Source organism: Ursus americanus, chromosome 1 (assembly GCF_024610735.1).
Source record: "Ursus americanus isolate L20-20 chromosome 1, mUrsAme1.1.p, whole genome shotgun sequence".
NCBI classification, from domain to species: Eukaryota; Metazoa; Chordata; class Mammalia; order Carnivora; family Ursidae; genus Ursus; species Ursus americanus.
In genome coordinates, this window is record NC_142127.1 from 103767018 (window position 1) to 103778778 (window position 11761).

At 43.6% G+C, this 11761-nt stretch overlaps 1 long non-coding RNA gene across 1 annotated transcript; it reads left to right on the forward strand.

Moving 5' to 3' along the window:
• Positions 1-310: 310 nt before the first annotated feature.
• On the forward strand, positions 311-9328 carry LOC148110831 (uncharacterized). The gene is made up of 4 exons (XR_015726815.1): positions 311-393; positions 559-1924; positions 6987-7047; positions 8612-9328. It is a non-coding gene; the product is annotated as an uncharacterized LOC148110831 (long non-coding RNA).
• The last annotated feature ends 2433 nt before the right edge of the window (positions 9329-11761 follow it).

Consider the following 11761-nt stretch of genomic DNA (forward strand, 5'->3'; position numbering starts at 1 on the left):
GAGACAGACGAGAAAGGTCCCCAGAATCCTGGGGAAGGAGAAGAGGAACAGGGCCAGAGAGAGAGCCCCAGGACTCACTTGGCAGAAGACCCCATGAGAAAACTCCAAAGGTGTGTACGTGATCCCTTACGAGTGAGCCTTTCCATCTGCTGGTGGAGACTCCCTACAAGCCTTCTCAGGCTCCCGGCCCAGCGAAGGGTTACGTAAAGCTTCTTCCCACCATTGTATTTTAGGGATTATTTTGAGAAAGGAATATCAGCAGGATCTATAAAAGGCATAACATTCCTATTTGTCCCTGAAAGCTCAGGGGGTGGAAGGAACATTCTGTGGTTGTTTCAGAGCACAAAGCAGTGTTCTCCCTACCCCGCTAAAATGCTTCCAGATACAGAACAAGTAAGTAATCACTTTCCTGGCCCGGGCCCCAGGAGCCCCAAAGGGCTGCAGGCAGTGGGTCCAGACAGCCTGTGGGGAGCAGGGGACACCTGCACTCCATCACGGAAGCCAGGGTTGCCCGAGAGGAGACCGAGTCTGCCAGCCCTGTCTCATCTTGTCTTCCAGTCACCTGGTGAGGAAGATGTGGACGGGGTGCAGAGTAATGATGTGTCTGGAGAGGGGCCTGGACCTGCTGTCCACAGGTTTGCCGTCTCCGGCTGGAAGAAGGAGGCTCCCTGTCTGGCTCCATCGATGTGTCTGCGAGGAGCAGAACTCGTGAGGTCACCAGGTTGTCGGAGCTGCCCAAGGGGGCCTTGGACGCAGCCCCCGAGTTTCCTTTCCCTTCCCCAGGAGCCCCTGGCCAGTGCGGGGTTGGGCAGCTCTCAGGGCCAGCTGGCTCGCTGGGGGACCGCACAGACCCACCCGCACCCCTCCCTTCTGACCTCCAGCCCTGCAGGGTGAAGAGAGGGCAGAGGGTTCTCTGCCGTTCTCTCAAGATGGCAAAATCAGACACCCAGCTAATTCCGTGGGCTAATTTCTTGGTGGAAATTCACGCAGCACGATAACGGAGATACGTGTTTTATAGGCATCTGCTCCTCTGTTAGGGGCTTTTAGCTCATCAAGGTGGTGTTTGCAGAACCTGACAAAGTGATAAATTTTGCTTATTTTAATCCTTTCCTTTTTTCCACCAGAGGTTAATTGTTTGGTATTCTTTGTTAAACTAACACTTTTGATGGGTTAAGAACCAGGAAGGCTGCTTAAGTAAACAGACCCTTCAGGTAAGAACAGAAAAGCTAGTGTAGACACAAGCTTTAAACTTGCAGCATTGGGGCTGGCGTGTTAGTTGATCGACATTGAAAATGACATGGCGATTCACCCCCAGATTTCTTGAAATACCCATTAGCTGCTAACAAGTGTTGACTTTCTTTTTTTAGGTAGGAGAAATGGATTCCTTGATATTTAATCTTCCTGAATTATTAAAATAATCTCTCTTCAAATGCACTGCTTACTCTCGGTGATATTTTTAGTGTAATGTTTTACATAAGTGAGCTCAGTCTGTGTGTGTACGTTGACCTTATCCCATTTTTGTGCCTAGATTCTAAAATCTAGATTGTATAAGCTTCATAAAATGATTCAGGAAATATTCTGTTTGTTTCTATGCTCCAGAAGTGTTGTTGTGAATTTGTTTCGGTGACAACTTTACAGACAGTCATTTATGTCTAGAACAATGGGTGTAGAAACCCTGGCTGATCTGTCCTTCTAGAAGTATTTACATCCTCAAACTTCCTCCATTTCTAAACTCTTTTGCCTATTAAAAGACTTTTGAAATTCTGAATAAACTTCAAAGTAAGCCACAGATTTGTACAAAATCAAGTCTGCTGATAATTTGATTTGAATGGTCTTAAAGCCAGAGAGCAGTCCAAGAGAACAGACACCTTCACACGAGAGAGTCTCAGGACCCATCAGCAGACACGGGATCTTCTCCATATACGTAAGTCCTCTCTCACTTCTCAACAGCGCTTTGTAAATGTCGTGGTACAGCCCTTATGCGCTTCTCGTCAACTTCATTCCCAAGTGTTTGTATTTTGGGTGCTATGGTACTCATTATTTTTTAAATTTCCAATTTCTAGTTGTTTGTTGCTGGTAAGCAGAAATACAGTTGACTGTTGTCAACTTAGGCTGTTCCATCCGGCCGAAGTCATTTCTTAATTCCATCAGCTTTTTTTTTTTTTTCCTTTCTGGTAGATCCCTGAGAAAGATTTTCTACACACATTTTCTACTTCCATATTATTCTAAATTCTTCTTTTGTCTTGCAGTACTGCACTGGCTGGGACTTCCAGTGCAACATAGCCTGGAAGTGGCGAGGGGGTATTTTGTGTCATTTCCCACCTGAGAAAAAATGTGTTCAAATTCACTGTTCTCTAGGAAGTGAGCTAGAGATTGGTTAGAGATGCTCTTCATTCAAGGTGAGGGCATTTCGTTTTATCCCCAGTGTGCTGACAGTTTTAAAAGACAAATGGGGCTTTGATTGATTTTCTCGTATTCCTGGAAGAAGCCCCACTTGGAAATGTTTTTTGTATGTGTTGCTGGATATTATTTCCTGATATGCTATGAAGGCTTTTGCATTATGTTCACAAGGGGCGTGTCTGTAGTTGTCTTTTCTTATAATACTTTTGCTGGGTTTTCGCATAAGGTTGATGCTGGCCTCATAAAATGAGTCTGGAAGTTTTCTCTCCCCCCTCTATCTTCTGAAAGGGTTTATGTAGGATTGGTATTACTTCTTCCTTAAATATTTCATAGAATGCATCAGTGGGATCACATGGGCCTCGTGTTTCCTTTGGGAGAAACTCTGAAGTGATAAATTCAGTTCCTTTATTAAATTTAGGATTACTGGGATTTTTCTATTTCTTCTTGCATCCATTTTGTGGATTTTGTTAATTTGTACCTTTCACAGAATTTCTTTTTCATCTAAGTTACTGTGGTTTTTGTCACAATATTATCAAATATCCTCTCATTGACCTTCTAATGTCTGTTGGATCTAAAGTGATGTCCCCTCTTTGATTCCTGATATTGACAATTTTTATATTTTTCTTTTTTTTCACTTGATCAGTCATACCAGGGCTTATTGAATCTCTTCAGTAAGCCAGATCTTAGTGTTATTGATTTTCCCTATTGCCTGTCTGCGGTGTATTTCGTGGATACCCACTCTTAAGTGTCTTCCCTTCCACTCACTTTAGGTTCAGATTGTTCTTTTTCTAGCTTCTACATTGGAAGATTAGGTCATGGATTTTAATTCTTTCCATAAGCATTTAAAGGTAAAATTTTTCTCTATAACTGCTTTAGCTGTATGCTAAAAATTCTGGTATGTCTCACTTTCATTTTAATGTAGTTCAAAATATAAGTTTTTCTTTGACCTGTATGTTCTTTACAGGTGTTTTGTTTCATTGTCAATAATCTGGAGATGTTCCAGATACATCTCTGTTACTGATTTATCATCTACTTCAATTGTGGTAAAATAATTAATAATAATAATAATAAAGCACACAACAACACTATAAATTCAATCCTTTAACATTTATTGGTATTTATTTTATAACCAAGAATTTTGTCTATTTTGGTGAATGTTCCATGTGCATCTAAATAGTATACGTTTTCTGCAGTTTTGGCGTGTAGTGTTTTATAAAGGTCATTCAGGTCGACTTGGGTAATAATGTTCCCCAAGTCTAGGGCATCCCCATTGATTTTCTATTTGCTCTATCACTTATTGAGAGAGAGGTTTTTAAATCTCCGAATGTAATTATGAGTATGTCCACTTCTCCTTTAGGTCTGCCAGTTTTGCCTTACCCATTTAGAAGGTCTGTTATTAGTATCATGTGCCATCATGATGAACCAAGTCCTTTATCATACGAGATGACCCCCTCCAGTCCCGGCAGGATCCCCTGTTGTCAAGTCTCCATTTCGAGCTCTTTTGAGATTTGTGGTCAAAGAATGGCTCTTCTATTTCCATTCTTTTACGTCAACCTCCCTATGTCTTTGTGTTTATGGCTATTGCATTGTTGTTTTGTTTGAGTTTTTTGGAGACAGCATACAGGTGGACCGTGTTGTTCCGTCCCATCTGAAAAGTCTGTGTTTCAGTCCATATGTTTAGATGAGCGTCGTCGAACAGAACTGTTGGTGGTGATGGAAATGTTCTCTATCTAGACTGCCCAAAATGGCGGCCACTAGCCACCTGTGGCTACTGAACCCTGGACATGTTTCTAGATTGAATGAGGACTGACATTTTTATTTTGTTTTATTATTCTTAATTACATTTAAATTCAAATATCCCCATGTGGCTAGTGACTACCATATGAGACAATGCACGTTTAGATAATTTACATTCAATGCACTTATAGCTATATGTCAGTTCAGGTGTAACATGTTCTGATTTGTTTTCTATTTATTAATCTGATATGTGTTCCTGTTTTCCTCTTCACCTGTGTTTTTAAAAATTAATTTTGTATTTTTTGTGATTCCGTATTATAACTACCATTATTTATTAGCTTTACCACTGTCTTTCTTTCTTTCTTTCTTGGGGGGGGGAGGGTTTGCCCTAGGATTTAAAATACACATTTTTAATATTTCATATTTTATTTTCAAATAATATTATGTCACTGAAATATAATATTTTTGCTGTTGTCACACATTTGATATCTACATATGTTATAAACTACACCAATCAGTGTTATTATTTTTTGCTTTAAATGGTCAATTGTTGGTGAAAAGAATTTAAAAATTAAAAAGGAAGCTTCATATTTTTGTACATATTTATAATTTCTAGTCCTCTTCATCCTCTATAGATTCAAGTTTCTTTCTGAAATTATTTTTCTTTTGCCTGGAGAATTTCCTTTAATATTTCTTGAATGAAGTTCTCAAGGTCCATTGTTTTTTGGTGAAGTTCTGCTAGTGATAAATTCTCTGTTTTTGTTTATCTGATAAAGTTTTAAGATAAAGTCTATGAAATTCTAAATTGTTATTTTTCCTCTCAGCCCTTTAAACATGTGATCAATTTTCTTTGGGGTTACAATGTTTCTGACGAAATGTCTTTGTTCCTGTCTTTGTAATGTTCCTTTTTTCTTTTAGAGACATTTAAGATTTTCTCTTCATCACTGGTTTTCAGCAATTTTACTATGATGTGCTCTGGCGTGGCTTTCTTTGTGTTTGTTGGATGGCTTGGCTCTCTGGGTTACAGTCTTCATCAAATTTGAGATATTCCCCAGCCATTTCCTCCAGTATTATTTCTGACCCCTCCTGTCTCTCTCTCTCTCTCTCTCTTTTTTTCTGATTCTAATCACACATTTGTTAGGTGGGTTGGTATTATCTAAAAGGTCACTCAGAGTCTGGTCATTCTTTTTCCTTCTTTTTTCTCCAGATGCTTTATTTTGGATAGTTTCTGTTCTCATGTCTTTATATGCACTGATCTTTTGCAGTGCTTAATATTCTTTTTTTTTTTTAAGATTTTATTTATGTATTTGAGAGAGAGACCACAAGTAGTGGGCCGGAAGGGGCAAAGGAAGAGGGAGAAGCAGACTCTCTAATGAGCAGAGAGCCCAAAGCAGAGCTCAATCCCAGGACCCTGAGGGCATGACCTGAGCCAAAGACAGATGCTTAATCGACTGAGCCACCCAGGCGCCCCTTAATATTCTCTTAACCCAATCCAGTGAAAATCTACATTTTAAACAGATTCATCCTTATTCATCTTTAGTAATTCCACTTGTTGGTATCTTTTCTTACCTCATTATATTCATGTTTTCCTTCAGCCCTTGATCATATTAAGTGTATCTGTATCTCTATCTATTATCTATCTATTATCTATCATCTATCATCTATCATCTATCTATCTATCATCTATCTATCATCAGCTGCTTCGGAGTCCCTTCCTCCTGAGTTTACCATCTTGCTCATGTCTGGTTCTGTTTGTATTGACTGAGCTTTTCCTTCTATGTGTTACATCTTCCTGCCCCTTCTGATGTCTAGTAATTTTTCTTAGATATCAAACATTGTCAACTGTTTTAGGGCTAGTTTGTTCTTTTAAGACTGTTAGACTTTGTTGTGACAGATAATTACTTGTGGATTAATTTGCTATTTTTGAGGTGTATTTGAGGTGTATTTTTAATCCTTTTAATGGCTTTCCTCTAGGGCTAGTTTAGCCCACGACTACAGCATGATTCTTGTGGGGTCTCTATTGAGGATCCTGTGCGTTCCACAAGGTCTCTCCTCTCTGGATATCGCAGATCAAAAACTTTTTGGATCTGTCTGAATAATTCTGGGAATCGTTCGGCCTGTAGCTTCCTGGTACCTTTTTGCGCCTGGAAGCTCTTCTTTATCCAAACTCATAGAGTTTCTCTCTGCAGTACAGGATGGTCCTTATTCAGAGACTCAAGTAGACATTTATGAAGATTTCTGAAGCTCATTCTTTCCATAGCTTCCTCCCCTCTGGCACTCTGCCTTGCAAGGTCCTCAGTTCCCCAAACTTTGCTCTGTATCCCCTTGACTCAATGATATGGCCTTGCTCTATTTGGGATTCTCCTCTCTGCTCTACAGTCTGGAATTTGCTTCCTGGAGGTAAGCTGAGGAAATCTGATTTCCACCTTGTTTGTTTCCTTTTTCTCAGGGACCATAGTGCTGCACTTCCTTTTTTCCAGTTTCTGAAATGGTTGTTTCATGTAGCTTGTCAAGTGTTTTATTTGTTCAAAGTAGGAGAACAAGTCTCAACATTTTTACTCTCCCATAGCCAGGAGCCGTATTTAATTTTCGATATGTAATTATAATCATCATTCACATAGTTTTGTGCCTTGTTTCTAAAATTTATCTAATTGCTTTATACCGTTTATATGCTGTACGGGCTGCATGACAGCGTCTTGAGGGGCGTTTTAATATGATCTCGTCTATTTGTCCAGAGAACATTAAGACTATTCCCAATTTTTCCAGAATTATGATAACATTTTGGGCTCAGCTGTCCTCCTGATGTCCTGTCCCCACTTTATCTAATAATTCACCTCATCTTTTCCCAGTGTGAACTCTGCAAAAGGGAAGTCCATTCAGGTGCTCCATGAGGAAAAGACACATAATTGAGTAAGTTTTGGAAATACTGGGTGCTAGACCTTCTTCTTGGTGAGTCATAACGTACCCTGGCTTATTAGAAGCTTAAGAAATTTTCCACCAAGAAACCATATTTATCTTTTTTTGTTGTTACCTTAATTGTTTGGAAAGTTTAATATAATTTTTATTGTTATTTTGTTAAACACCCAAAACGGGACTAGTTTCTGTTTCAAACAGTGGGGCCTTGGGGGGCGCCAGGGTGACTCAGTCAGTTAAGCGACTGACTAGTGATTTCAGCTCAGGTCATGATCGCGAGGTCATAGGATTGAGCTCCACGTCCGGCTCTGTGCTCGGTGTGGAGTCTGCTTGAGATTCTCTCTCTCCCTCTCCCTCTGCCCCTTCCCCACCTCATGTGCTCTAAATCAATAAATAAATACATAAAATCTTAAAAAACAAGACAAAACTGTAGGGCTTTGGAAGTATATATCTTGCCAGGCCTCTGACCTGCTCTTCCACTGAGGCCTAAGCTGGGGATTTGGATTCCAGCAGATGGCCCTTGGCAGTGGTTGCCCATTCCTCAAGGACTCCAGCCCTAGAGGTCTGGAGGCGAGCAGACTCCCACTCCATGGGCAGGGTCTCAGTCTCCCTGGGGTGGACCTGAGGCACATGAACTGGTAAGTTCCTGAGGGAAGGAGACGGGGGTGGAGATCAGCAGCCATAATGCCCCTTGGAGATGCCAAGGGCCCTGGAGAAGGAGGTTTGCTAGCAAACACAATGCTTTGAGACCCCCAAAGTCTTTGCATCCCACAGGCCCTGGGACGGGTGATGATGGAATCTGGGGATCATGAGATTTGAGGTCCTGACCTACTAGAATTGTGGAAGACAGGCCTGAGGGCTGCAGACCCTGCCCTTTGGGTCCTCTCTGTGGTTGTCCTGGTGTCCTAGACACCTCTGTGTCCACACTCTATGGGATAGGCCAGCAGGTGGGCAGTGTGGTGAGGGGAAGGCCCACCCAGTCTTGGTCACCGGCACGAAGGCAGGGGGCATGTTCCACCACAGGGCAGCACAGCGCTGCTGCTGGGTTCTCCTGGAAAAGAGCACGTGTCGAGATCTGGTGGCTCCGATGGTTCACTGGGGAGACATCTTGCATTCACTACCTATCTCCACGGCTTCCGGCCCACCACAGGGCTAGGTGGGCAGCATAAAGATGAGCTTACCTCAAAGACAGAGTTGCCTCAGGGGATGTCATATCTGCTTAACGTGACAATGTGGGTCTGATCGGGAGGAACCACTCCTACCACTGCCACCTGCAGAATCTGCCTGTCCGTGTTTGCTGGGACAGCACACAACACAGCCCCACTCTAGGCTCACCCTCAACATTAGGACCATGGGGAGCTGCTCTTGTCCTTGTAGAGGGCACTTACAGGACAGGGAGAACAGGGCAGGGATATGAGCTAGGCAGTCACCATCGTGCTGCAGAGATTTGGTGAAGACGAGAACTAAGCCAGCGCACATGAGAACAAAACAAACAGTGCAGGACTTTTTGATAGAAACCTGGCACCACGTCCCACAGTCTGATGGGTCCGTCCCCCTGCAGGCACCCTGGGCTGTGGCCTGTGTCCACGGATCATCAAAAGCACCAGCTCTCCTGACTTCCTGCCTCGCCGGTGCCACTCTGCCTGCCGGGAATGCTGCCCGCCTTTGTCCGCCTCTCCCGCCACCCTGGCTTCTCGAGCCTGAAACCTCACCCAGCGCTTCCATTTCTTGCCCAGTGAACGTTTTCCAAATCCGTGAATAAAACCAAATGAGGAAATGGAATGTACCGGGCAATGAACAACTCCCTTCTTTGCAGTGACCTGGATGCAGCCACGGATTCCCACTGATGATGAGTGACCCCCCGCAGGGTCCCGTTTTTCTCCCTCACCACCCTCGCGAGTCTGTTCTCTCCTACAGCTGCTCGTGTTGATACGCCTAACGCAGAAGGCGCTTCATAAATATTTGTTCAATGAATAAAGTGATAAACAAATCAACACCCGATCAGCAGCTCAGAAATCAATCGATTGCAGCATGTAACGAGATGATTGGCCCGTGGAATAGTGTGTCCCCTGTATCGGGTGATGGGGCTGCTCTGAGAAGAGGCGCCCCCTCCTCACCCCCTCTCCCCATGCCCTGGATGGTGGCGGGGCTGTGGAGGAAAGTCTGTGAAGAGCCACAGCTGGGGAGGCCTGTGGCAGCTGCCCAGCTTGAGCTGTCCTGATGGACACCATGTACCCAGAGCTGCATTTTAACAGATGTGTAATAAATGTGTAACACACATGGGTTGTATTTTATGCTGCAGGGCTTAAGCTGTTTACCACGCATGTTCATTTTCTTAGCCAATAAACATTGTCAAAACCAATGAATAAAAAGAAATGAGGAAATGGACTCTACCTAGCGTGGGGAACAGCCTCCTGTTTGCAGGGCCTGTGCCTGGAGGTGTCCAGACATTTGGGGAGCAGAACGCTAGCAGTGAAAACACGGTCGACTGCCCAGCGCCAGCACTGGCTTGGCCTATGTAGTCACACAGGCATTTTTACTGGCTTTTATTTTCTCCGTGGAATTTTTAAGTTGTTCGCCGGAATTGGCTGCATTAATCAAACAGTTGTTTCTCAGAGACATCGTTTATGTTTGCTGGAGCCAGAAAGGGATCTGTAGGCATTATTTTTACTTGCAGAACGTAAACTCTGGGCCAGAAAGTGAAATGCCATTGGTTTTATTTCATCACAAAGCCCCGAGGACACATTCTTGCCCCTTCTGGATTTATAGTTGGTCTTGTGACAGAGCAGGAGGAAAGAGACCAGAGGGCATGCAGGACAGGAGGAAGAAGAGGGAGAAGGGGCGCCTGGGCGGCACAGCGGTTAAGCGTCTGCCTTCGGCTCAGGGCGTGATCCCAGCGTTCTGGGATCGAGCCCCACATCAGGCTCTTCCGCTATGAGCCTGCTTCTTCCTCTCCCAGTCCCCCTGCTTGTGTTCCCTCTCTCGCTGGCTGTCTCTATCACTGTCGAATAAATAAATAAAATAAAAAAAAAAAAAAGAGGGAGAAGGTTCTGGGTCTCTAAAGTGTAAGAGGTGTAAGGAGCAAACCAGGAAACCGCCGGTGGCTGGGCGCTATCCAGGCACAAGAGCACCTCCTTCTCCCAGAAGGGCAGGCTGTCTTCCTGGGCCTCGTTGCCCACCAAAGTTCAAAGCATTTTTACTCAGCGCAAGGGCTCAGGGACCCTGGGGATGAGTGCTGGCAATGTCTGACCAGGTACACAGCACACTGGTAATTACTTGCCGACATTGCCCCCAATACCAGATTGAACAAAAGTGTCTATAATCCACCTTACCTTATTCCTCAAGACTGTGTCCTACTTTGTTTTAAGATGGTGTTCATTACTTCTGCAAAGAATAAAAGTAATATATGAATTCTTTTTTTTTAAGGGAAATAGATAAAATATAAAGAAGGAAGAATTTTCTCTAAGCGTACAATTCAGATACCACTTCTGGCAACATTTTGGCTTTTTTTTTTTTTTTTTTTGGCCTTGTTTTTAGACCAAAGAAAAGGTCATGACCTTTACGATTCCAGGAGAATATGATTTTTATGGATTTGCAATATTCCATATAATGTGCGTACCATCAATGATTTGGCTATTCTTCTGCCATTATTTAAACTGTTCTTATTTTCTTCATCGCTGCAAAGAAGAAGGCATCGAACATCCCCGCACACACCACCTCAGGCCACTTTTTTAAAATTGTTATTTCAGGGCACACTTCTATAAGTGAGACTGGGAGTCAAAAAACACTCTTTCAGGGGTCTTGATACGTAATGCTAAAAGGAGGTCCACATGGCGCCCTACCCATGTGTTAATTTACCAAGAAAAATAATGGGACTTACTGTGAAGACCTCCGGATTCCGGTCGTTTGATTTATTTTTCTTTGAAACTTTCAAACCAAATGTCTTAAAATAGACATGAAGTAGAGAGTTTGGGTTCGGATATAGAAAAGATCTACCGGCTCTCACATTTTCTATCTCATGAAACAACACGTTTTCATCGGCGGCTCTGCATGGCTCTATGTTGCCCTGAATAAAGGGTAGACCACGGACGGGCTCTTCCAGGGGTGCAGACAGCACAGCCCTCCCTCCGGCAGCTCGCAACTCCCGGAAACCCTTGCTGGAAAGCAGCCTGGGCTTGGCTTTGCAGCGCTGGCACGCGAGGGTTAATGCCCATTGCAGTGGGTGCAGGGATCTGTGCGGTTCGTGTCATGTCTGCCCGAGGTTGTCCCTGACTCGACAGAGCTGTGCTTTTCCCTTTGGTCCAGTCTTCCCGAGAAATCAGGCCACCCGATCGGCAGTGAACTTGTTGGCTTCTCTGGAATAGGGTTTCCCTTTCAGGCTCGAAATTCCTCCGTCTTTATGTCACTTCCCTGCTAACTACGACAAAAATAAATAAATGCATTCCCCAAGCGAGTCGAGAAAGAAAGACAAGCAGAGAAAATGACGTCTGTGCACTCCAAGAGGGCTCTTGGTTAAGGACCAGGAACAGAAGAACAAAAGTGTCCTTAAGATCCGGTGGCGTGCGGTTGCCCCTCCACCCCATTTCTTTGGAAGAAGGACTTGAGTGAAACACTTTACAAATATTTATATGCTGGTAACTGTGTTAGAACGATAGCGACGGTCTGCACAACCCAATTTGCGCCAGGAAATTTGGACTGGAGGCAGCAGGAA